The sequence below is a fragment of the Rhipicephalus microplus genome, chromosome 2 (genome assembly GCF_043290135.1).
Source record: "Rhipicephalus microplus isolate Deutch F79 chromosome 2, USDA_Rmic, whole genome shotgun sequence".
NCBI classification, from domain to species: Eukaryota; Metazoa; Arthropoda; class Arachnida; order Ixodida; family Ixodidae; genus Rhipicephalus; species Rhipicephalus microplus.
In genome coordinates, this window is record NC_134701.1 from 92,381,455 (window position 1) to 92,404,215 (window position 22,761).

The 22,761-nt window shown below is 51.2% G+C and overlaps 42 non-coding genes across 42 annotated transcripts; all 42 read right to left on the bottom strand.

Moving 5' to 3' along the window:
• Window positions 1-246: 246 nt before the first annotated feature.
• Window positions 247-317, bottom strand: TRNAG-GCC (transfer RNA glycine (anticodon GCC)). Its single transcript has one exon. It is a non-coding gene; the product is annotated as a tRNA-Gly (tRNA).
• A 493-nt stretch (window positions 318-810) lies between these two features.
• On the bottom strand, window positions 811-881 carry TRNAG-GCC (transfer RNA glycine (anticodon GCC)). Its single transcript has one exon. It is a non-coding gene; the product is annotated as a tRNA-Gly (tRNA).
• Window positions 882-1,098: 217 nt separating this feature from the next.
• On the bottom strand, window positions 1,099-1,169 carry TRNAG-GCC (transfer RNA glycine (anticodon GCC)). The gene has a single exon. It is a non-coding gene; the product is annotated as a tRNA-Gly (tRNA).
• Window positions 1,170-1,388: 219 nt separating this feature from the next.
• On the bottom strand, window positions 1,389-1,459 carry TRNAG-GCC (transfer RNA glycine (anticodon GCC)). Its single transcript has one exon. It is a non-coding gene; the product is annotated as a tRNA-Gly (tRNA).
• Window positions 1,460-1,820: 361 nt separating this feature from the next.
• Window positions 1,821-1,891, bottom strand: TRNAG-GCC (transfer RNA glycine (anticodon GCC)). Its single transcript has one exon. It is a non-coding gene; the product is annotated as a tRNA-Gly (tRNA).
• Window positions 1,892-1,965: 74 nt separating this feature from the next.
• On the bottom strand, window positions 1,966-2,036 carry TRNAS-GCU (transfer RNA serine (anticodon GCU)). Its single transcript has one exon. It is a non-coding gene; the product is annotated as a tRNA-Ser (tRNA).
• Window positions 2,037-2,542: 506 nt separating this feature from the next.
• TRNAG-GCC (transfer RNA glycine (anticodon GCC)) lies at window positions 2,543-2,614 on the bottom strand. The gene has a single exon. It is a non-coding gene; the product is annotated as a tRNA-Gly (tRNA).
• Window positions 2,615-2,830: 216 nt separating this feature from the next.
• On the bottom strand, window positions 2,831-2,901 carry TRNAG-GCC (transfer RNA glycine (anticodon GCC)). The gene has a single exon. It is a non-coding gene; the product is annotated as a tRNA-Gly (tRNA).
• Window positions 2,902-3,538: 637 nt separating this feature from the next.
• On the bottom strand, window positions 3,539-3,609 carry TRNAG-GCC (transfer RNA glycine (anticodon GCC)). Its single transcript has one exon. It is a non-coding gene; the product is annotated as a tRNA-Gly (tRNA).
• A 217-nt stretch (window positions 3,610-3,826) lies between these two features.
• Window positions 3,827-3,897, bottom strand: TRNAG-GCC (transfer RNA glycine (anticodon GCC)). The gene has a single exon. It is a non-coding gene; the product is annotated as a tRNA-Gly (tRNA).
• Window positions 3,898-4,116: 219 nt separating this feature from the next.
• On the bottom strand, window positions 4,117-4,187 carry TRNAG-GCC (transfer RNA glycine (anticodon GCC)). Its single transcript has one exon. It is a non-coding gene; the product is annotated as a tRNA-Gly (tRNA).
• A 361-nt stretch (window positions 4,188-4,548) lies between these two features.
• Window positions 4,549-4,619, bottom strand: TRNAG-GCC (transfer RNA glycine (anticodon GCC)). The gene has a single exon. It is a non-coding gene; the product is annotated as a tRNA-Gly (tRNA).
• Window positions 4,620-4,693: 74 nt separating this feature from the next.
• Window positions 4,694-4,764, bottom strand: TRNAS-GCU (transfer RNA serine (anticodon GCU)). The gene has a single exon. It is a non-coding gene; the product is annotated as a tRNA-Ser (tRNA).
• A 506-nt stretch (window positions 4,765-5,270) lies between these two features.
• TRNAG-GCC (transfer RNA glycine (anticodon GCC)) lies at window positions 5,271-5,342 on the bottom strand. The gene has a single exon. It is a non-coding gene; the product is annotated as a tRNA-Gly (tRNA).
• Window positions 5,343-5,558: 216 nt separating this feature from the next.
• Window positions 5,559-5,629, bottom strand: TRNAG-GCC (transfer RNA glycine (anticodon GCC)). Its single transcript has one exon. It is a non-coding gene; the product is annotated as a tRNA-Gly (tRNA).
• Window positions 5,630-5,846: 217 nt separating this feature from the next.
• TRNAG-GCC (transfer RNA glycine (anticodon GCC)) lies at window positions 5,847-5,917 on the bottom strand. The gene has a single exon. It is a non-coding gene; the product is annotated as a tRNA-Gly (tRNA).
• A 1,222-nt stretch (window positions 5,918-7,139) lies between these two features.
• Window positions 7,140-7,210, bottom strand: TRNAS-GCU (transfer RNA serine (anticodon GCU)). Its single transcript has one exon. It is a non-coding gene; the product is annotated as a tRNA-Ser (tRNA).
• A 1,069-nt stretch (window positions 7,211-8,279) lies between these two features.
• On the bottom strand, window positions 8,280-8,350 carry TRNAG-GCC (transfer RNA glycine (anticodon GCC)). The gene has a single exon. It is a non-coding gene; the product is annotated as a tRNA-Gly (tRNA).
• Window positions 8,351-8,566: 216 nt separating this feature from the next.
• TRNAG-GCC (transfer RNA glycine (anticodon GCC)) lies at window positions 8,567-8,637 on the bottom strand. Its single transcript has one exon. It is a non-coding gene; the product is annotated as a tRNA-Gly (tRNA).
• Window positions 8,638-13,815: 5,178 nt separating this feature from the next.
• TRNAG-GCC (transfer RNA glycine (anticodon GCC)) lies at window positions 13,816-13,886 on the bottom strand. The gene has a single exon. It is a non-coding gene; the product is annotated as a tRNA-Gly (tRNA).
• Window positions 13,887-13,960: 74 nt separating this feature from the next.
• TRNAS-GCU (transfer RNA serine (anticodon GCU)) lies at window positions 13,961-14,031 on the bottom strand. The gene has a single exon. It is a non-coding gene; the product is annotated as a tRNA-Ser (tRNA).
• Window positions 14,032-14,105: 74 nt separating this feature from the next.
• Window positions 14,106-14,176, bottom strand: TRNAG-GCC (transfer RNA glycine (anticodon GCC)). The gene has a single exon. It is a non-coding gene; the product is annotated as a tRNA-Gly (tRNA).
• Window positions 14,177-14,538: 362 nt separating this feature from the next.
• On the bottom strand, window positions 14,539-14,609 carry TRNAG-GCC (transfer RNA glycine (anticodon GCC)). The gene has a single exon. It is a non-coding gene; the product is annotated as a tRNA-Gly (tRNA).
• Window positions 14,610-14,969: 360 nt separating this feature from the next.
• Window positions 14,970-15,040, bottom strand: TRNAG-GCC (transfer RNA glycine (anticodon GCC)). Its single transcript has one exon. It is a non-coding gene; the product is annotated as a tRNA-Gly (tRNA).
• Window positions 15,041-15,257: 217 nt separating this feature from the next.
• On the bottom strand, window positions 15,258-15,328 carry TRNAG-GCC (transfer RNA glycine (anticodon GCC)). Its single transcript has one exon. It is a non-coding gene; the product is annotated as a tRNA-Gly (tRNA).
• Window positions 15,329-16,395: 1,067 nt separating this feature from the next.
• On the bottom strand, window positions 16,396-16,466 carry TRNAG-GCC (transfer RNA glycine (anticodon GCC)). Its single transcript has one exon. It is a non-coding gene; the product is annotated as a tRNA-Gly (tRNA).
• Window positions 16,467-16,682: 216 nt separating this feature from the next.
• On the bottom strand, window positions 16,683-16,753 carry TRNAG-GCC (transfer RNA glycine (anticodon GCC)). The gene has a single exon. It is a non-coding gene; the product is annotated as a tRNA-Gly (tRNA).
• Window positions 16,754-17,404: 651 nt separating this feature from the next.
• Window positions 17,405-17,475, bottom strand: TRNAG-GCC (transfer RNA glycine (anticodon GCC)). The gene has a single exon. It is a non-coding gene; the product is annotated as a tRNA-Gly (tRNA).
• A 74-nt stretch (window positions 17,476-17,549) lies between these two features.
• On the bottom strand, window positions 17,550-17,620 carry TRNAS-GCU (transfer RNA serine (anticodon GCU)). The gene has a single exon. It is a non-coding gene; the product is annotated as a tRNA-Ser (tRNA).
• Window positions 17,621-17,694: 74 nt separating this feature from the next.
• TRNAG-GCC (transfer RNA glycine (anticodon GCC)) lies at window positions 17,695-17,765 on the bottom strand. The gene has a single exon. It is a non-coding gene; the product is annotated as a tRNA-Gly (tRNA).
• A 362-nt stretch (window positions 17,766-18,127) lies between these two features.
• On the bottom strand, window positions 18,128-18,198 carry TRNAG-GCC (transfer RNA glycine (anticodon GCC)). The gene has a single exon. It is a non-coding gene; the product is annotated as a tRNA-Gly (tRNA).
• A 216-nt stretch (window positions 18,199-18,414) lies between these two features.
• TRNAG-GCC (transfer RNA glycine (anticodon GCC)) lies at window positions 18,415-18,485 on the bottom strand. Its single transcript has one exon. It is a non-coding gene; the product is annotated as a tRNA-Gly (tRNA).
• Window positions 18,486-18,846: 361 nt separating this feature from the next.
• TRNAG-GCC (transfer RNA glycine (anticodon GCC)) lies at window positions 18,847-18,918 on the bottom strand. Its single transcript has one exon. It is a non-coding gene; the product is annotated as a tRNA-Gly (tRNA).
• Window positions 18,919-19,134: 216 nt separating this feature from the next.
• Window positions 19,135-19,205, bottom strand: TRNAS-GCU (transfer RNA serine (anticodon GCU)). Its single transcript has one exon. It is a non-coding gene; the product is annotated as a tRNA-Ser (tRNA).
• Window positions 19,206-19,710: 505 nt separating this feature from the next.
• TRNAG-GCC (transfer RNA glycine (anticodon GCC)) lies at window positions 19,711-19,781 on the bottom strand. The gene has a single exon. It is a non-coding gene; the product is annotated as a tRNA-Gly (tRNA).
• Window positions 19,782-20,575: 794 nt separating this feature from the next.
• Window positions 20,576-20,646, bottom strand: TRNAG-GCC (transfer RNA glycine (anticodon GCC)). The gene has a single exon. It is a non-coding gene; the product is annotated as a tRNA-Gly (tRNA).
• Window positions 20,647-20,720: 74 nt separating this feature from the next.
• TRNAS-GCU (transfer RNA serine (anticodon GCU)) lies at window positions 20,721-20,791 on the bottom strand. The gene has a single exon. It is a non-coding gene; the product is annotated as a tRNA-Ser (tRNA).
• A 362-nt stretch (window positions 20,792-21,153) lies between these two features.
• On the bottom strand, window positions 21,154-21,224 carry TRNAG-GCC (transfer RNA glycine (anticodon GCC)). Its single transcript has one exon. It is a non-coding gene; the product is annotated as a tRNA-Gly (tRNA).
• Window positions 21,225-21,429: 205 nt separating this feature from the next.
• On the bottom strand, window positions 21,430-21,500 carry TRNAG-GCC (transfer RNA glycine (anticodon GCC)). The gene has a single exon. It is a non-coding gene; the product is annotated as a tRNA-Gly (tRNA).
• Window positions 21,501-21,716: 216 nt separating this feature from the next.
• On the bottom strand, window positions 21,717-21,787 carry TRNAG-GCC (transfer RNA glycine (anticodon GCC)). The gene has a single exon. It is a non-coding gene; the product is annotated as a tRNA-Gly (tRNA).
• Window positions 21,788-22,148: 361 nt separating this feature from the next.
• Window positions 22,149-22,219, bottom strand: TRNAG-GCC (transfer RNA glycine (anticodon GCC)). The gene has a single exon. It is a non-coding gene; the product is annotated as a tRNA-Gly (tRNA).
• Window positions 22,220-22,418: 199 nt separating this feature from the next.
• Window positions 22,419-22,489, bottom strand: TRNAG-GCC (transfer RNA glycine (anticodon GCC)). The gene has a single exon. It is a non-coding gene; the product is annotated as a tRNA-Gly (tRNA).
• Window positions 22,490-22,761: the final 272 nt, after the last annotated feature.

Below are 22,761 nucleotides of genomic sequence, written 5' to 3' on the forward strand. Positions count from 1 at the left end.
GCGAGTATTATACCACTGAACCACCGACGCCATTTGTTTTCTCCTGCATTCACGGCATGCAATAATGCGTAACAGCACGCGTGACCTTTTTAAAAGTAACGATGCGTCAGGCGAGAATCGAACACGGGTCAGCCGCGTGGCAGGCGCGTATTCTACGACTGAACCACCGACGCCATTTGCTTGCTCCTGCATTCATGGCATACATATATAGCGTAACAGCACGCGTGAGCTTTTTAAAGATAACGATGCGTCGGCCAGGAATTGAACCCGGGTCACCCGCGTGGCAGGCGAGTATTCTACCGCTGAACCACCGACGCCATTTGCTTACTCCTGCATTCATGGCATGCAGTATTGCGTAACAGCACGTGTGAGCTTTTCTCAAATTAACAATGCGTCAGCCGGAAACCGAACCCGGGTCACCCGCGTGGCAGCCGAGTATTTTACCACTGAACCACCAACGCCAGTTGCTTACTCCTGCATTCAAGATATGCAATAATTCGTAACAGCACGTGTGAGCTTTTCTGAAAGTAGCAATGCTTCGGCAGGGAATAGAACACGGGTCACCCGCTTGGCAGGCGAGTATTCTACCACTGAACCACCGACGCCATTTGCTTACTCCTGCATTCATGGCATGCAATATTGCGTAACAGCACGCGTGACCTTTTTAAAAATAACGATGCGTCAGGCGGGAATCGAAGCCGGGTCAGCCGCGTATTCTACGACTGAACCACCAACGCCACTTGCTTACTCCTGCATTCATAGAATGCTATATAGCGTAACAGCACGCGTGAGCATTTTTAAAGATAACGATGCGCCGGCCGGGAATTGAACCCGGGTCACCCGTGTGGCAGGCGAGCATTTTACCACTGAACCACCAACGCCATTTGTTTTCTCCTGCATTCACGGCATGCAATATTGCGTAACAGCACGCGTGACCTTTTTAAAAATAACGATGCGTCAGGCGGGAATCGAAGCCGCGTCAGCCATGTGGCAGGCGAGAATTCTACCACTGAACCACCGCTGGCATTTGCTTCTTCCTGCATTCATGACATGCATATATAGCGTGATATCACGTGTGAGCTTTTCTAAAAATAACGATGCGTCAGCCGGGATTTGAACCCTGGTCACCCGCGTGGCAGGCGAGTATCCTACCGCTGAACCACCGACGTCATCTGCTTGCTCCTGCATTCATGGCATGCATATATAGCGTAACAGCATGCATAAGCTTTTATAAAAATAACACTGCGTCAGCCGGGAATCGAACCCGCCTCAACCGCGCAGCAGGTGAGTATTCTACCACTGAACCACCAACACCACTTGCTTGCTCCTGCATTCATGGCATGCATATATAGCGTAACAGCACGCGTGAGCTTTTTTAAAGATAACGATGCGTCGGCCGGGAATTGAACCCGGGTCACCCGTGTGGCAAGCGAGCATTCTACCACTGAACCACCGACGCCATTTGTTTACTGCGGCATTCATGACATGCAATATTGCGTAACAACACGTGTGAGCTCTTCTAAAAATAACAATGCTACGGCAGGAAGTCGAACCCCGGTCACCCGCGTGGCAGCCGAGTATTCTACTACTGAACCACCGACGCCATTTGTTTACTTCGGCATTCATGACATGCAATATTGCGTAACAGCACGTGTGAGCTTTTCTAAAAGTAACAATGCTTCGGCAGGGAATTGAACCCGGGTCACCCGCGTGGCAGCCGAGTATTCTACTACTGAACCACCAACGCCAGTTGCTTAATCCTGCATTCATGACATGCAATAATTCATAACAGCACGTGTGAGCTTTTCTAAAAATAACAATGCGTCGGCCGGGAATCGAACACGGGTCACCCACGTGGCAGGTGAGTATTCTACCACTGAACCACCGACGCCGTTTGCTTACTCTTGCATTAATGGCATGCATATATAGCGTAACAGCATGCATAAGCTTTTCTAAAAATAACACTGCGTCAGCCGGGAATCGGACCCGGGTCACTCGCGCAGCAGGTGAGTATTCTATCACTGAACCACCAACGCCGCTGGCTTACTCCTGCATTCATGGCATGCATATAGAGCGTAACAGCACGCGTGAGCTTTTTTAAAGATAACGATGCGTCGGCCGGGATTCGAACCCGGGTCACGTGTGTGGCAGGCGAGCATTTTACCACTGAACCACTGACGCCATTTGTTTTCTCCGGCGTTCATGACATGCAATATTGCGTAACAGCACGTGTGAGCTTTTCTAAAAGTAACAATGCTTCGGCAGGGAATCGACCCCGGGTCCACCGTGTGGCAGGTGAGCATTCTACCACTGAACCACCGACGCCATTTGTTTACTGCGGCATTCATGACATGTAATATTGCGTAACAGCACGTGTGAGCTTTTCTAAAAGTAACAATGCTTCGGCAGGGAATCGAACCCGGGTCACCCGCGTGGCAGCCGAGTATTCTACTACTGAGCCACCAACGCCATTTGCTTGCTCCGGCATTCATGGCATGCAATATTGCGTAACAGCACGCGTGAGCTTTTCTAAAAATAACGATGCGTCAGCCGGGATTTGAACCCGGGTCACACGCTTGGCAGGCGAGTATTCTACCTCTGAACCACCGACGGCATTTGCTTACTCCTGTATTCATGGCATGCAATATTGCGTCACAGCACGCGTGAGCTTTTCTAAAAATAACGATGCGTCAGCCGGGAATCGAACCCGGGACACCCGCGTGGCAATCGAGTATTCTGCCATTGAAGCAGCGACGCCATTTTTTTACTGCGGCATTCATGACATGCAATATTGCGTAACAGCACGTGTGAGCTTTTCAAAAAATAACGATGCGTCAGCTGGGATTTGAACCCTGGTCACCCGCGTGGCAGGCGAGTATCCTACCGCTGAACCACCGACGCCATTTGCTTACTCCGGCATTCATGGCATGCAATATTGCGTAACAGCACGCGTGAGCTTTTCTTAAAATAACGATGCGTCAGCCGGGAACCGAACCCGGGTCATCCGCGTGGCAGGCGCGTATTCTACGACTGAACCACCGACGCCATTTGCTTGCTCCTGCATTCATGGCATACATATATAGCGTAACAGCACGCGTGAGCTTTTTAAAGATAACAATGCGTCAGCCGGAAACCGAACCCGGGTCACCCGCGTGGCAGCCGAGTATTTTACCACTGAACCACCAACGCCAGTTGCTTACTCCTGCATTCAAGATATGCAATAATTCGTAACAGCACGTGTGAGCTTTTCTGAAAGTAGCAATGCTTCGGCAGGGAATAGAACACGGGTCACCCGCGTGGCAGGCGAGTATTCTACCACTGAACCACCGACGCCATTTGCTTACTCCTGCATTCATGGCATGCAATATTGCGTAACAGCACGCGTGACCTTTTTAAAAATAACGATGCGTCAGGCGGGAATCGAAGCCGGGTCAGCCGCGTATTCTACGACTGAACCACCAACGCCACTTGCTTACTCCTGCATTCATAGAATGCTATATAGCGTAACAGCACGCGTGAGCATTTTTAAAGATAACGATGCGCCGGCCGGGAATTGAACCCGGGTCACCCGTGTGGCAGGCGAGCATTTTACCACTGAACCACCAACGCCATTTGTTTTCTCCTGCATTCACGGCATGCAATATTGCGTAACAGCACGCGTGACCTTTTTAAAAATAACGATGCGTCAGGCGGGAATCGAAGCCGCGTCAGCCATGTGGCAGGCGAGAATTCTACCACTGAACCACCGCTGGCATTTGCTTCTTCCTGCATTCATGACATGCATATATAGCGTGATATCACGTGTGAGCTTTTCTAAAAATAACGATGCGTCAGCCGGGATTTGAACCCTGGTCACCCGCGTGGCAGGCGAGTATCCTACCGCTGAACCACCGACGTCATCTGCTTGCTCCTGCATTCATGGCATGCATATATAGCGTAACAGCATGCATAAGCTTTTATAAAAATAACACTGCGTCAGCCGGGAATCGAACCCGCCTCAACCGCGCAGCAGGTGAGTATTCTACCACTGAACCACCAACACCACTTGCTTGCTCCTGCATTCATGGCATGCATATATAGCGTAACAGCACGCGTGAGCTTTTTTAAAGATAACGATGCGTCGGCCGGGAATTGAACCCGGGTCACCCGTGTGGCAAGCGAGCATTCTACCACTGAACCACCGACGCCATTTGTTTACTGCGGCATTCATGACATGCAATATTGCGTAACAACACGTGTGAGCTCTTCTAAAAATAACAATGCTACGGCAGGAAGTCGAACCCCGGTCACCCGCGTGGCAGCCGAGTATTCTACTACTGAACCACCGACGCCATTTGTTTACTTCGGCATTCATGACATGCAATATTGCGTAACAGCACGTGTGAGCTTTTCTAAAAGTAACAATGCTTCGGCAGGGAATTGAACCCGGGTCACCCGCGTGGCAGCCGAGTATTCTACTACTGAACCACCAACGCCAGTTGCTTAATCCTGCATTCATGACATGCAATAATTCATAACAGCACGTGTGAGCTTTTCTAAAAATAACAATGCGTCGGCCGGGAATCGAACACGGGTCACCCACGTGGCAGGTGAGTATTCTACCACTGAACCACCGACGCCGTTTGCTTACTCTTGCATTAATGGCATGCATATATAGCGTAACAGCATGCATAAGCTTTTCTAAAAATAACACTGCGTCAGCCGGGAATCGGACCCGGGTCACTCGCGCAGCAGGTGAGTATTCTATCACTGAACCACCAACGCCGCTGGCTTACTCCTGCATTCATGGCATGCATATAGAGCGTAACAGCACGCGTGAGCTTTTTTAAAGATAACGATGCGTCGGCCGGGATTCGAACCCGGGTCACGTGTGTGGCAGGCGAGCATTTTACCACTGAACCACTGACGCCATTTGTTTTCTCCGGCGTTCATGACATGCAATATTGCGTAACAGCACGTGTGAGCTTTTCTAAAAGTAACAATGCTTCGGCAGGGAATCGACCCCGGGTCCACCGTGTGGCAGGTGAGCATTCTACCACTGAACCACCGACGCCATTTGTTTACTGCGGCATTCATGACATGTAATATTGCGTAACAGCACGTGTGAGCTTTTCTAAAAGTAACAATGCTTCGGCAGGGAATCGAACCCGGGTCACCCGCGTGGCAGCCGAGTATTCTACTACTGAGCCACCAACGCCATTTGCTTGCTCCGGCATTCATGGCATGCAATATTGCGTAACAGCACGCGTGAGCTTTTCTAAAAATAACGATGCGTCAGCCGGGATTTGAACCCGGGTCACACGCTTGGCAGGCGAGTATTCTACCTCTGAACCACCGACGGCATTTGCTTACTCCTGTATTCATGGCATGCAATATTGCGTCACAGCACGCGTGAGCTTTTCTAAAAATAACGATGCGTCAGCCGGGAATCGAACCCGGGACACCCGCGTGGCAATCGAGTATTCTGCCATTGAAGCAGCGACGCCATTTTTTTACTGCGGCATTCATGACATGCAATATTGCGTAACAGCACGTGTGAGCTTTTCAAAAAATAACGATGCGTCAGCTGGGATTTGAACCCTGGTCACCCGCGTGGCAGGCGAGTATCCTACCGCTGAACCACCGACGCCATTTGCTTACTCCGGCATTCATGGCATGCAATATTGCGTAACAGCACGCGTGAGCTTTTCTTAAAATAACGATGCGTCAGCCGGGAACCGAACCCGGGTCATCCGCGTGGCAGGCGCGTATTCTACGACTGAACCACCGACGCCATTTGCTTGCTCCTGCATTCATGGCATACATATATAGCGTAACAGCACGCGTGAGCTTTTTAAAGATAACGATGCGTGGGCCAGGAATTGAACCCGGGTCACCCGCGTGGCAGGCGAGTATTCTACCGCTGAACCACCGACGCCATTTGCTTACTCCTGCATTCATGGCATGCAGTATTGCGTAACAGCACGTGTGAGCTTTTCTAAAATTAACGATGCGTCAGCCGAGACCGAACCCGGGTCACCCGCGTGGCAGCCGAGTATTTTACCACTGAACCACCAATGCCATTTGCTTACTCCTGCATTCAAGATATTCAATAATTCGTAACAGCACGTGTGAGCTTTTCTAAAAGTAGCAATGCTTCGGCAGGGAATAGAACACTGGTCACCCGCGTGGCAGGCGAGTATTCTACCACTGAACCACCGACGCCATTTGCTTACTCCTGCATTCATGGCATGCAATAATGCGTAACAGCACGCGTGACCTTTTTAAAAATAACGACGCGTCAGGCGGGAATCGAAGCCGGGTCAGCCGCGTGGCAGGCGTGTATTCTACGACTGAACCACCGACGCCATTTGCTTGCTCCTGCATTCATGGCATGCAATATTGCGTAACAGCACGTGTGAGCTTTTCTAAATGTAACAATGCTTCGGCAGGGAATCGACCCCGGGTCACCCGTGTGGCCGGCAAGCATTCTATCACTGAACCACCGACGCCATCTGTTTACTGCGGCATTCATGACATGCAATATTGCGTAACAGCACGGGTGAGCTTTTCTAAAAGTATCCATGCTTTGGCAGGGAATGGAACCCGGGTCACCCGCGTGGCAGCCGAGTATTCTACTACTGAACCACCAACGCCAGTTGCTTACTCCTGCATTCATGACATGCAATAGTTCGTAACAGCACGTGTGAGCTTTTCTAAAAATAACAATGCGTTGGCCGGGAATCGAACACCGGTCACCCGCTTGCAGGTGAGTATTCTACCACTGAACCACCGACGCCGTTTGCTTACTCCGGCATTCATGGCATGCAATATTGCGTAACAGCACGCGTGAGCTTTTCTAAAAATAACGATGCGTCAGCCGGGAACTGAACCCGGGTCACCCCCGTGGCAGCCGAGTATTCTACTACTGAACCACCAACGCCAGTTGCTTACTCCTGTATTCATGGCATGCAATATTGCGTAACAGCACGCGCGAGCTTTTCTAAAAATAACGATGCGTCAGCCGGGAATCGAACCAGGGACACCCGCGTGGCAATCGAGTATTCTGTCACTGAAGCACCGACGCCATTTGTTTACTGCGGCATTCATGACATGCAGTATATCGTAACAGCACGTGTGAGCTTTTCTAAAAATAACGATGCATCAGCCGGGATTTGAACCATGGTCACCCGCGTAGCAGGCGAGTATTCTACCGCTGAACCACCGACGCCATTTGATTACTCCGGCATTCATGGCATGCAATATTGCGTAACAGCACGCGTGAGCTTTTCTAAATATAACGATGCGTCAGCCGGGAACCGAACCCGGGTCACCAACGTGGCAGCCGAGTATTCTACCACTGAACCACCAACGCCAGTTGCTTACTCTTGCATTCAAGACATGCAGAAATTGGTAACAGCACGTGTGAGCTTTTCTAAAAGTAACAATGCTTCGGAAGGGAATAGAACCCAGGTCACCCGCGTGGCAGGCGAGTATTCTACCACTGAACCACCGACGCCATTTGCTTTCTCCTGCATTCATGGCATGCAATATTGCGTAACAGCACGCGTGAGCTTTTCTAAAAATAACGATGCGTCAGCCGGGAACTGAACCCGGGTCACCCCCGTGGCAGCCGAGTATTCTACTACTGAACCACCAACGCCAGTTGCTTACTTCTGTATTCATGGCATGCAATATTGCGTAACAGCACGCGTGAGCTTTTCTAAAAATAACGATGCGTCAGCCGGGAATCGAACCAGGGACACCCGCGTGGCAATCGAGTATTCTGTCACTGAAGCACCGACGCCATTTGTTTACTGCGGCATTCATGGCATGCAGTATTGCGTAACAGCACGTGTGAGCTTTTCTCAAATTAACAATGCGTCAGCCGGAAACCGAACCCGGGTCACCCGCGTGGCAGCCGAGTATTTTACCACTGAACCACGAACGCCAGTTGCTTACTCCAGCATTCAAGATATGCAATAATTCGTAACAGCACGTGTGAGTTTTTCTGAAAGTAGCAATGCTTCGGCAGGGAATAGAACACGGGTCACCCGCGTGGCAGGCGAGTATTCTACCACTGAACCACCGACGCCATTTGCTTACTCCTGCATTCATGGCATGCAATATTGCGTAACAGCACGCGTGACGTTTTTAAAAATAACGATGCGTCAGGTGGGAATCGAAGCCGGGTCAGCCGCGTATTCTACGATTGAACCACCAAAGCCACTTGCTTACTCCTGCATTCATAGAATGCTATATAGCGTAACAGCACGCGTGAGCATTTTTAAAGATAACGATGCGCCGGCCGGGAATTGAGCCCGGGTCACCCGTGTGGCAGGCGAGCATTTTACCACTGAACCACCGACGCCATTTGTTTTCTCCTGCATTCACGGCATGCAATATTGCGTTACAGCACGCGTGACCTTTTTAAAAATAACGATGCGTCAGGCGGGAATCGAAGCCGGGTCAGCCGTGTGGCAGGCGAGTATTGTACCACTGAACCACCAACGCCAGTTTCTTACTGCTGCAGTCATGACATGCAATAATTCGTAACAGCACGCGTGAGCCTTTTTAAAAGTAACAATGCGTCGACCGGGAATCGAACCCGGGTCACCCGCGTGGCAGGCGAGTATTCTACGACTGAACCACCGACGCCATTTGCTTGCTCCTGCATTCATGGCATACATATTGTTACGGGAGAATAACTTTACTTTATAAAACGAGGAATAAACTCGGTGGTGGACAAGATGGCGCCCAGTTGGCTCACAGATCTGACAACATCGTCCTCCTCTTTGTCTTCTTCGTCGTTCTCATCCTACCGTTACATGATTTCCCCGGCGGCTGGAGCACCGACCCGGTGCTAATCAGGAGGCACTGGAGTAATACGGTTTGAGTCGCGTAACATGCACTACGTCAGTGTGAGGGTGAAGGATGGCGGGGTCCGTAGGGGTGATTTCGTATGTGACGTCAGTTACTTGGCGTAAGATACGGTAGGGACCTGAATAGCGTGGGAGTAACTTCTCCGAAAGTCCAACGCGGCGCGAGGGGAACCATAACAGAACGAGATCTCCGGGTGTGAAGTGGACGTCACGATGGCGGGCGTCGTATACGCTCTTCTGATTGTCCTGGGAGTCCAGTAAGCGTCGTCGAGCAACTTGGCGTGCCGCTTGGGCCTTCATTATTGCATCACGAGCGTACTGAGACTTGTCATTTAGTCCGGCCGGCAGGAGGGTGTCGAAAGGTAGCGCAGGGTCACGGCCGAACAACAGAAAAAAAGGAGAGAACCCAGCGGTGTCGTGTCTGGAAGAATTGTACGCGAATGTTACAAACGGTAACGTAGTGTCCCAGTCGCGGTGATCGGCGGAGACATACATGGAGAGCATGTCGGTGAGAGTGCGATTGAGGCGCTCCGTTAGACCATTTGTTTGTGGATGGTAAGCAGTCGAGAGCTTGTGTTTAGTGGCGCAGGAGCGGAGGAGGTCATCAACCACTTTGGAAAGGAAGTAGCTGCCTCGGTCGGTAAGGAGTTGTCGAGGGGCGCCATGATGTAAGATGACGTCCTCCAAAAGGAAATCGGCCACGTCAGTTGCACAGCTGGTTGGAAGGGCCCGTGTGATCGCGTATCGGGTAGCATAATCGGTTGCTACTGCAATCCACCGATTACCCGCAGCTGACGTAGGAAAAGGGCCAAGCAGGTCCACGCCAACACGGTAGAATGGGTCTTGTGGGATGTGCAGTGGCTGAAGACGTCCGGCCGGAGGGGCATTTGGTTTTTTCCGTCGTTGACAAGGGTCGCAGGCTGCAATATAACGGCAGACGTCGCGGTACATGCCAGGCCAGAAGAAGCGCCGGCGAACTCTGTCGTAGGTCCGTGACACGCCGAGGTGACCCGCTGTAGGTGCATCATGAAGCTGGGCGAGAACAGTGTGACGCAATTGAATGGGAACGACGAGTAGTCTTTCGGGGCCGTCAGGACGCATATTGCAACGGTACAATACACCATCATGTATTTCAAACATTCGAAGGGAAGGGTCGGGCCTCACCGATGTGAGCCTTCGGATAATACCGTCCAAGAAAGTATCTCGTCGCTGCTCGATTCCAATGTCATGAAACGCGGATAGAGAGAAAACGTCGATAGGAAGGGTGGTTTTAGAGGAGTCGCCGTCTGGAGGGTCGACAGGATACCGGGACAAGCAGTCCGCATCTTGATGCAGGCGGCCGGTTTTATACAGGACTGAGTAATCAAATTCTTGAAGGCGCAGCGCCCAACGGCCAAGACGGCCTGAAGGGTCTTTAAGGGACGAAAGCCAGCACAAGGCGTGGTGATCTGTGATTACTGTGAATGGCCGGCCGTACAAATAGGGACGAAATTTACCGACTGCCCAAACAAGTGCCAAACATTCCCGTTCGGTTATTGAATATTTTCTTTCAGCAGGCGAAAGAAGGCGGCTGGCATAAGCAACAACACGGTCTCGTCCTTGTTGTTTCTGGGCGAGGACTGCACCGATGCCATAGCCACTTGCGTCTGTACGAACTTCTGTTGGAGATGAAATATCAAAGTGGGCGAGGATAGGCGGAGACGTAAGCAGACACACTAGATTTTGAAACGCATCTGCTTGCTCAGGGCCCCAAATGAAGCCAGCGTCTTTTTTGAGAAGTTGAGTGAGAGGGCGTGCTACGTCGGCGAAGTTTTTAACAAAGCGGCGGAAGTAAGAACAGAGGCCAACGAAACTGCGAACGTCTTTGGTACAGGTTGGTACAGGGAAATCTCTTACTGCGCGTATTTTATCTTGATCAGGGCGAACCCCCACGGAATCAACGAGGTGTCCGAGGACAGAAATTTCACGACGGCCGAAGTGGCACTTTGCCGAATTGAGTTGCAGGCCCGCCTTACGAAAGACAGATAAGATTTTCGATAGCCTTTCAAGGTGCGTCGCAAAAGAAGGCGAAAAAACGATAACGTCGTCCAGGTAGCACAGGCAGATGGACCACTTGAAGCCGTGCAACAGAGCGTCCATCATACGTTCGAATGTGGCGGGCGCATTACATAAACCGAATGGCATCACTTTAAACTCGTAAAGGCCGTCGGGAGTGATAAACGCCGTCTTCTCACGGTCCATGTCATCAACGGCAATCTGCCAGTACCCAGAGCGGAGGTCAATGGAGGAAAAATATTTTGCGCCGTGAAGGCAATCCAGGGCATCGTCTATGCGTGGTAAAGGGTAGACGTCCTTCTTCGTTATTTTGTTTAAATGGCGATAATCGACGCAAAATCTCCAGCTGTTGTCCTTCTTCTTTACAAGTACAACAGGGGACGCCCAGGGACTGCATGAAGGCTCGATGATATTCCGAGAAAGCATTTTGTCGACCTCCTGTTGGATGATGCGCCGCTCTGCATGGGAAACACGGTAGGGTCTCCGATGGATTGGACTCGTATCGCCTGTATCAATCCGGTGCTTAACAACGGACGTCTGGCCGAGTGGGCGGTCGCCAAGGTCGAAGATGTCCCAAAAAGATGCAAGCAGGGAACGCAGGTCGTTAGCTTGTTCTTTCGGCAAGTCGGGGGCAATCATCTTGGTTAACACACTTTGGTCTGATGGAGGAGTAGACGAAGTTTTTTCGGCACTCGGGATGCTGTCATAACTTAGAGTGCAAATATGGCACTCTGCCGCCGGCACGATCTCGGCTAGAGATATACCACGAGGGAGGACTTGTGTACATAGTGAAAAATTCACTAAGGGTAGGCAGGATGCATTGGCCGTAATAGTGATGACGGTGTGAGGAAACGCAACGTTGTGCGAAAGCAGGACGTCAACATTGGGGGACACAATATAAACACCGTCTGGGACAGGTGGAACAGGGGAGACGCCTATGTAAGCTACTGTTCGTTGAGGGAGACGCAGGTGTTCTGTAGAACAAAGCCGACTTGGAGGGCAACTTGGAGGATCAACAACATTAGGTAGAGCGAGTTGCACTATACCGGCAGAGCAGTCTATCAAGGCCGAATGTTCAGACAAAAAGTCTTGGCCCAAAATTATGTCATTAGGGCAGTGTTCTAAAACATAAAACAGAACTGATGTGTGGTGTCCGGCGACGCTGACGCGAGCTGAGCACACACCAATTACGGCGACTTTTCCACCATCGGCCGTTCGGACCACAGGAGTTGGGCCAGGAGTAAGGACTTTCTTCAGCCGTGCTCTAAGGTCAGCGTTCATGATAGACACGTGTGCGCCAGTGTCAATGAGGGCTGTAGTAGGTACACCGTCGACGTCAACATTGATAAGGTTCTGATGTGCGGGCAAGGTCAGTAGAGGATTTTGGGATCGGGTCGGTATTGCAGCATCACCTCCAAGAGCTGCTCCCGTCAGTTTTCCGGAGGTGAACGCCGGAACGAGCTTGGGGACGGCGATCGGCGAGATGGGGGCGAGCGGGAGAAACGGCGTTGTGGCGAAGGGGAGCGGCTGGATCGGGGGCGCGAGGAATTCTCAGGCGTTAGCGGCTCTGTTTTCGGTGATGAGCGTGAATTCCAGACAGGTGGGCGATGGGGCGGAGGGTGAGGCCACGGAGCAGAGCTGGACCAAGCACGGCAGTGACGCGAAATGTGGCCTATACGACCGCAATTGAAGCATATCGGCCGGTCGTCTGGGGTGCGCCATACCGCCGGGTCGCGATAATGTGGGCTGGCAGAAAAACGTCGGTTGGGCGGAACAGTCACGGGTGGATTTGGTGTGGCGTAGTCTGGACGATGAATGGAGCAGACGTTTAAGCCGGCGTTGGCCAGTTCTTGCCTCACGACGGTCTGTATGAGAGAGACGGTGGCGTGATAGCTTTCGGAGTTGGGGGAGGCTGACACGAGTGGAGCTGCGGCTTCTATTTCCCGACGGACAATACGGACAACGTCACCGGGACTTTCCGTAGAAGGCAGGCGAGGGTCTTCGCATGTGGATGTTGCAGCCGTGTTTGGAAGCCGGGCAAACTGGTGGAGAACACGGCGGCTCTTCGCTTCTTCAAAGCGCCGGCATTCAGAAATAATGTCGTGGACCGTAGATGAATTCTTGAACACAAGAAGGTGAAAGGCGTCATCTGCTATGCCCTTAATAATATGGCCAACCTTATCGGCTTCGGACATCTGCGAGTCTACCTTGCGGCACAAAGCGAGCACGTCCTGAATGTACGTGAGGTATGATTCGGTGCACGTCTGAACTCGACGTGCGAGCTCGTTTTGGGCGGCGCGTTGACTTCCCACAGGCCTGCCAAATAGCTCCCGGAGCTTTTGCTTGCATAACTCCCAGCTAGTCAGTTCTTCCTCGTGCGTCTCGTACCAGACCTTTGCGGTACCTCTGAGATAAAAAATCACGTTGGCCAGCATGAGCGTTGGATCCCATCGCATACGTACACCCACTCGTTCGTATGACTTCAGCCAGGCTTCTACGTCAATGCCATCAGTGCCAGAAAAGGTACCTGGATCTCTCGGGGGCTCCAAGATGAGGGTTGACGGTCCAGTTGGAGAAAGCACGGACGTAGTTGGAGAAGGCACGGTAGTCGGGGAAGGGTCGGCATTGTTGACTGCAGTCGCCATGGGGGAGACCACTAGGCGCCCGCTACGAAGCTCCGTTTTGCGTGAAGTGAGTACCCCGCACCTCCCACCAATGATGTTACGGGAGAATAACTTTACTTTATAAAACGAGGAATAAACTCGGTGGTGGACAAGATGGCGCCCAGTTGGCTCACAGATCTGACAACATCGTCCTCCTCTTTGTCTTCTTCGTCGTTCTCATCCTACCGTTACAATATATAGCGTAACAGCACGCGTGAGCTTTTTAAAGATAACGATGCGCCGGCCAGGAATTGAACCCGGGTCATCCGCGTGGCAGGCGAGTATTCTACCGCTGAACCACCGACGCCATCTGCTTGCTCCTGCATTCATGGCATGCATATATAGCGTAACAGCATGCATAAGCTTTTATAAAAATAACACTGCGTCAGCCGGGAATCGAACCCGGGTCAACCGCGCAGCAGGTGAGTATTCTACCACTGAACCACCAACGCCGCTTGCTTACTCCTGCATTCATGGCATGCATATAGAGCGTAACAGCACGCGTGAGCTTTTTTAAAGATAACGATGCGTCGGCCGGGAATCGAACCCGGGTCACCCGTGTGGCAGGCGAGCATTTTACCACTGAACCACTGACGCCATTTGTTTTCTCCGGCGTTCATGACATGCAATATTGCGTAACAGCACGTGTGAGCTTTTCTAAAAGTAACAATGCTTCGGCAGGGAATCGACCTTGGGTCCACTGTGTGGCAGGTGAGCATTCTACCACTGAACCACCGACGCCATTTGTTTACTGCGGCATTCATGACATGGAATATTGCGTAACAGCACGTGTGAGCTTTTCTAAAAGTAACAATGCTTCGGCAGGGAATAGAACCCGGGTCACCCGCGTGGCAGCCGAGTATTCTACTACTGAGCCACCAACGCCATTTGCTTGCTCCTGCATTCATGGCATACATATATAGCGTAACAGCACGTGTGAGCTTTTCTAAAAATAACGATGCGTCAGCCGGGATTTGAACCCTGGTCACCCGCGTGGCAGGCGAGTATCCTACCGCTGAACCACCGACGCCATTTGCTTACTCCGGCATTCATGGCATGCAATATTGCGCAACAGCACGCGTGAGCTTTTCTAAAAATAACGATGCGTCAGCCGGGATTTGAACCCGGGTCACACGCTTGGAAGCGAGTATTCTACCACTGAACCACCGACGGCATTTGCTTACTCCTGTATTCATGGCATGCAATATTGCGTCACAGCACGCGTGAGCTTTTCTAAAAATAACGATGCGTCAGCCGGGAATCGAACCCGGGACACCCGCGTGGCAATCGAGTATTCTGCCATTGAAGCAGCGACGCCATTTGTTTACTGCGGCATTCATGACATGCAATATTGCGTAACAGCACGTGTGAGCTTTTCTAAAAATAACGATGCGTCAGCTGGGATTTGAACCCTGGTCACCCGCGTGGCAGGCGAGTATCCTACCGCTGAACCACCGACGCCATTTGCTTACTCCGGCATTCATGGCATGCAATATTGCGTAACAGCACGCGTGAGCTTTTCTTAAAATAACGATGCGTCAGCCGGGAACCGAACCCGGGTCATCCGCGTGGCAGGCGCGTATTCTACGACTGAACCACCGACGCCATTTGCTTGCTCCTGCATTCATGGCATACATATATAGCGTAACAGCACGCGTGAGCTTTTTAAAGATAACGATGCGTCGGCCAGGAATTGAACCCGGGTCACCCGCGTGGCAGGCGAGTATTCTACCGCTGAACCACCGACGCCATTTGCTTACTCCTGCATTCATGGCATGCAGTATTGCGTAACAGCACGTGTGAGCTTTTCTAAAATTAACGATGCGTCAGCCGGGAACCGAACCCGGGTCACCCGCGTGGCAGCCGAGTATTTTACCACTGAACCACCAATGCCATTTGCTTACTCCTGCATTCAAGATATTCAATAATTCGTAACAGCACGTGTGAGCTTTTCTAAAAGTAGCAATGCTTCGGCAGGGAATAGAACACTGGTCACCCGCGTGGCAGGCGAGTATTCTACCACTGAACCACCGACGCCATTTGCTTACTCCTGCATTCATGGCATGCGATAATGCGTAACAGCACGCGTGACCTTTTTAAAAATAACGACGCGTCAGGCGGGAATCGAAGCCGGGTCAGCCGCGTGGCAGGCTTGTATTCTACGACTGAACCACCGACGCCATTTGCTTGCTCCTGCATTCATGGCATGCAATATTGCGTAACAGCACGTGTGAGCTTTTCTAAATGTAACAATGCTTCGGCAGGGAATCGACCCCGGGTCACCCGTGTGGCAGGCAAGCATTCTATCACTGAACCACCGACCCCAGCTGTTTACTGCGGCATTCATGACATGCAATATTGTGTAACAGCACGGGTGAGCTTTTCTAAAAGTATCCATGTTTTGGCAGGGAATCGAACCCGGGTCACCCGCGTGGCAGCCGAGTATTCTGCTACTGAACCACCAACGCCAGTTGCTTACTCCTGCATTCATGACATGCAATAGTTCGTAACAGCACGTGTGAGCTTTTCTAAAAATAACAATGCGTTGGCCGGGAATCGAACACCGGTCACCCGCTTGCAGGTGAGTATTCTACCACTGATCCACCGACGCCGTTTGCTTACTCCTGCATTCATGGCATGCAATATTGCGTAACAGCACGCGTGACCTTTTTAAAAATAACGATGCGTCAGGTGGGAATCGAAGCCGGGTCAGCCGCGTATTCTACGACTGAACCACCAACGCCACTTGCTTACTCTTGCATTCATAGAATGCTATATAGCGTAACAGCACGCGTGAGCATTTTTAAAGATAACGATGCGCCGGCCGGGAATTGAGCCCGGGTCACCCGTGTGGCAGGCGAGCATTTTACCACTGAACCACCGACGCCATTTGTTTTCTCCTGCATTCACGGCATGCAATATTGCGTAACAGCACGCGTGACCTTTTTAAAAATAACGATGCGTCAGGCGGGAATCGAAGCCGGGTCAGCCGTGTGGCAGGAGAGTATTCTACCACTGAACCACCAACGCCAGTTTCTTACTGCTGCAGTCATGACATGCAATAATTCGTAACAGCACGCGTGAGCCTTTCTAAAAATAACAATGCGTCGACCGGGAATCGAACCCGGGTCACCCGCGTGGCAGGCGAGTATTCTACCACTGAACCACCAACGCCATCTGCTTGCTCCTGCATTCATGGCATGCATATATAGCGTAACAGCATGCATAAGCTTTTATAAAAATAACACTGCGTCCGCCGGGAATCGAACCCGGGTCAACCGAGCAGCAGGTGAGTATTCTACCACTGAACCACCAACACCACTTGCTTGCTCCCGCATTCATGGCATGCATATATAGCGTAACAGCACGCGTGAACTTTTTTAAAGATAACGATGCGTGGGCCGGAAATTGAACCCGGGTCACCCGTGTGGCAAGCGAGCATTCTACCACTGAACCACCGACGCCATTTGTTTACTGCGGCATTCATGACATGCAATATTGCGTAACAGCACGTGTGAGCTCTTATAAAAATAACAATGCTACGGCAGGAAGTCGAACCCGGGTCACCCGCGTGGCAGCCGAGTATTCTACTACTGAACCACCGACGCCATTTGTTTACTGCGGCATTCATGACATGCAATATTGCGTAACAGCACGTGTGAGCTTTTCTAAAAGTAACAATGCTTCGGCAGGGAATTGAACCCGGGTCACCCGCGTGGCAGCCGAGTATTCTACTACTGAACCACCAACGCCAGTTGCTTAATCCTGCATTCATAATATGCAATAATTCGTAACAGCACGTGTGAGCTTTTCTAAAAATAACAATGCGTCGGCCGGGAATCGAACACGGGTCACCCACGTGGCAGGTGAGTATCCTACCGCTGAACCACCGACGCCGTTTGCTTACTCCTGCATTATTGGCATGAATATATAGCGTAACAGCATGCATAAGCTTTTCTAAAAATAACACTGCGTCAGCCGGGAATCGGACCCGGGTCACTCGCGCAGCAGGTGAGTATTCTACCACTGAACCACCAACGCCGCTTGCTTACTCCTGCATTCATGGCATGCATATAGAGCGCAACAGCACACGTGAGCTTTTTTAAAGATAACGATGCGTCGGCCGGGAATCGAACCCGGGTCACCCGTGTGGCAGGCGAGCATTTTACCACTGAACCACTGACGCCATTTGTTTTCTCCGGCGTTCATGACATGCAATATTGCGTAACAGCACGTGTGAGCTTTTCTAAAAGTAACAATGCTTCGGCAGGGAATCGACCCCGGGTCACCCGTGTGGCAGGTGAGCATTCTACCACTGAACCACCGACGCCATTTGTTTACTGCGGCATTCATGACATGGAATATTGCGTAACAGCACGTGTGAGCTTTTCTAAAAGTAACAATGCTTCGGCAGGGAATCGAACCCGGGTCACCCGCGTGGCAGCCGAGTATTCTACTACTGAACCACCAACGCCATTTGCTTGCTCCTGCATTCATGGCATACATATATAGCGTAACAGCACGTGTGAGCTTTTCTAAAAATAACGTTGCGTCAGCCGGGATTTGAACCCTGGTCACCCGCGTGGCAGGCGAGTATCCTACCGCTGAACCACCGACGCCATTTGCTTACTCCTGTATTCATGGCATGCAATATTGCGTAACAGCACGCGTGAGCTTTTCTAAAAATAATGATGCGTCAGCCGGGAATCGAACCCGGGACACCCGCGTGGCAATCGAGTATTCTGCCATTGAAGCAGCGACGCCATTTGTTTACTGCGGCATTCATGACATGCAATATTGCGTAAGAGCACGTGTGAGCTTTTTAAAGATAACGATGCGTCGGCCAGGAATTGAACCCGGGTCACCCGCGTGGCAGGCGAGTATTCTACCGCTGAACCACAGACGCCATTTGATTACTCCGGCATTCATGGCATGCAATATTGCGTAACAGCACGCGTGAGCTTTTCTAAAAATAACGATGCGTCAGCCGGGAACCGAACCCGGGTCACCCGCGTGGCAGCCGAGTATTTTACCACTGAACCACCAATGCCATTTGCTTACTCCTGCATTCAAGATATTCAATAATTCGTAACAGCACGTGTGAGCTTTTCTAAAAATAACAATGCGTTGGCCGGGAATCGAACACCGGTCACCCGATTGCAGGTGAGTATCCTACCACTGAACAACCGACGCCGTTTGCTTACTCCTGCATTCATGGCATGCATATATAGCGTAACAGCATGCATAAGCTTTTCTAAAAATAACGATGCGTCAGCCGGTATTTGAACCCGGGTCACACGCTTGGCAGGCGAGTATTCTACCACTGAACCACCGACGGCATTTGCTTACTCCTGTATTCATGGCATCCAATATTGCGTAACAGCACGCGTGAGCTTTTCTAAAAATAACGATGCGTCAGCCGGGAATCGAACCAGGGACACCCGCGTGGCAATCGAGCATTCTGTCACTGAAGCACCGACGCCATTTGTTTACTGCGGCATTCATGACATGCAGTATTGCGTAACAGCACGTGTGAGCTTTTCTAAAAATAACGATGCGTCAGCCGGGATTTGAACCCTGGTCACCCGCGTAGCAGGCGAGTATTCTACCGCTGAACCACCGACGCCATTTGATTACTCCGGCATTCATGGCAAGCAATATTGCGTAACAGCACGCGTGAGCTTTTCTAAAAATAACGATGCGTCAGCCGGGAACCGAACCCAGGTCACCAACGTGGCAGCCGAGTATTCTACCACTGAACCACCAACGCCAGTTGCTTACTCTTGCATTCAAGACATGCACAAATTCGTAACAGCACGTGTGAGCTTTTCTAAAAGTAACAATGCTTCGGAAGGGAATAGAACCCAGGTCACCCGCGTGGCAGGCGAGTATTCTACCACTGAACCACCGACGCCATTTGCTTTCTCCTGCATTCATGGCATGCAATATTGCGTAACAGCACGCGTGAGCTTTTCTAAAAATAACGATGCGTCAGGCGAGAATCGAACCCGGGTCAGCCGCGTGGCAGGCGCGTATTCTACGACTGAACCACCGACGCCATTCGCTTGCTCCTGCATTCATGGCATACATATATAGCGTAACAGCACGCGTGAGCTTTTTAAAGATAACGATGCGTCGGCCAGGAATTGAACCCGGGTCACCCGCGTGGCAGGCGAGTATTCTACCGCTGAACCACCGACGCCATTTGCTTACTCCTGCATTCATGGCATGCAGTATTGCGTAACAGCACGTGTGAGCTTTTCTAAAATTAACGATGCGTCAGCCGGGAACCGAACCCGGGTCACCCGCGTGGCAGCCGAGTATTTTACCACTGAACCACGAACGCCAGTTGCTTACTCCTGCATTCAAGATATGCAATAATTCGTAACAGCACGTGTGAGCTTTTCTGAAAGTAGCAATGCTTCGGCAGGGAATAGAACACGGGTCACCCGCGTGGCAGGCGAGTATTCTACCACTGAACCACCAACGCCATCTGCTTGCTCCTGCATTCATGGCATGCATATATAGCGTAACAGCATGCATAAGCTTTTATAAAAATAACACTGCGTCAGCCGGGAATCGAACCCGGGTCAACCGCGCAGCAGGTGAGTATTCTACCACTGAACCACCAACACCACTTGCTTGCTCCTGCATTCATGGCATGCATATATAGCGTAACAGCACGCGTGAGCTTTTTTAAAGATAACGATGCGTCGGCCGGGAATTGAACCCGGGTCACCCCTGTGGCAGCCGAGTATTCTACTACTGAACCACCGACGCCATTTGTTTACTGCGGCATTCATGACATGCAATATTGCGTAACAGCACGTGTGAGCTTTTCTAAAATAACAATGCTTCGGCAGGGAATTGAACCCGGGTCACCCGCGTGGCAGCCGAGTATTTTACTACTGAACCACCAACGCCAGTTGCTTAATCCTGCATTCATGACATGCAATAATTCGTAACAGCACGTGTGAGCTTTTCTAAAAATAACAATGCGTCGGCCGGGAATCGAACACGGGTTACCCACGTGGCAGGTGAGTATTCTACCACTGAACCACCGACGCCGTTTGCTTACTCCTGCATTCATGGCATGCATATATAGCGTAACAGCATGCATAAGCTTTTCTAAAAATAACACTGCGTCAGCCGGGAATCGGACCCGGGTCACCCGCGCAGCAGGTGAGTATTCTACCACTGAACCACCAACGCCGCTTGCTTACGCCTGCATTCATGGCATGCATATAGAGCGTAACAGCACGCGTGAGCTTTTTTAAAGATAACGATGCGTCAGCCGGGAATCGAACCCGGGACACCCGCGTGGCAATCGAATATTCTGCCACTGAAGCAGCGACGCCATTTGTTTACTGCGGCATTCATGACATGCAATATTGCGTAACAGCACGCGTGAGCTTTTTTAAAGATAACGATGCGTCAGCCGGGAATCGAACCCGGGACACCCGCGTGGCAATCGAGTATTCTGCCACTGAAGCAGTGACGCCATTTGTTTACTGCGGCATTCATGACATGCAATATTGCGTAACAGCACATGTGAGCTTTTCTAAAAATAACGATGCGTCAGCCGGGATTTGAACCCGGGTCACCCACGTGGCAGTCGAGTATTCTACCACTGAACCACCGACGCCATTTGCTTAATCCTGCATTCATGGCATGCAATATTGCGTAACAGCACGCGTGACCTTTTTAAAAATAACGATGCGTCAGGCGGGAATCGAAGCCGGGTCAGCCGCGTATTCTACGACTGAACCACCAACGCCACTTGCTTACTCCTGCATTCATAGAATGCTATATAGCGTAACAGCACGCGTGAGCATTTTTAAACATAACGATGCGCCGGCCAGGATTTGAACCCGGGTCACCCGTGTGGCAGGCGAGTATTCTACCACTGAACCACCGACGCCATTTGCTTACTCCTGCATTCATGGCATGCAATAATGCGTAACAGCACGCGTGACCTTTTTAAAAATAACGATGCGTCAGGCGGGAATCGAAGCCGGGTCAGCCGCATGGCAGGCGTGTATTCTACGACTGAACCACCGACGCCATTTGCTTGCTCCTTAATTCATGGCATGCATATATCGCGTAACAGCTTCCGTGAGCTTTTTAAAGATAACGATGCGTCGGCCGGGAATCGAACCCGGGTCACCCACGTGGCAGGCGAGTATTCTACCACTGAACCACCGACGCCATTTGCTTACTCCTGCATTCATGGCATGCAATATTGCGTAACAGCACGCGTGAGCTTTTCTAAATTAACGATGCGTCAGCCGGGATTCAAACCCGGGTCACCCGCGTCGCAGCCGAGTATTCTACTACTGAACCACCAACGCCAGTTGCTTACTCCTGCATTCATGTTATGCAATAGTTCGTAACAGCACGTGTGAGCTTTTCTAAAAGTAACAATGCGTCGGCCGGGAATCGAACACCGGTCACCCGCTTGGCAGGTGAGTATTCTACCAATGAACCACCGACGCCGTTTGCTTACTCCTGCATTCATGGCATGCATATATAGCGTAACAGCACGCGTGAGCTTTTCTAAAAATAACGATGCTTCAGCCGGGATTTGAACCCGGGTCACCCACGTGGCAGTCGAGTATTCTACCACTGAACCACCGACGCCATTTGCTTAATCCTGCATTCATGGCATGCAATATTGCGTAACAGCACGCGTGACCTTTTTAAAAATAACGATGGGTCAGGCGGGAATCGAAGCCGGGTCAGCCGCGTATTCTACGACTGAACCACCAACGCCACTTGCTTACTCCTGCATTCTGCTATATAGCGTAACAGCACGCGTGAGCATTTTTAAAGATAACGATGCGCCGGCCGGGAATTGAACCCGGGTCACCCGTGTGGCAGGCGAGCATTTTACCACTGAACCACCGACGCCATTTGTTTTCTCCTGCATTCATGGCATGCAATATTGCGTAACAGCACGCGTGACCTTTTTAAAAATAACGATGCGTCAGGCGGGAATCGAAGCCGGGTCAGCCGTGTGGCAGGCGAGTATTCTACCACTGAACCACCGCTGGCATTTGCTTCTTCCTGCATTCATGACATGCATATATAGCGTGATATCACGCGTGAGTTTTTCTAAATATAACAATGCGTAGGCGGGGAATCAAACCTGGGTCACCCGCATGTCAGCCGAGTATTCTACC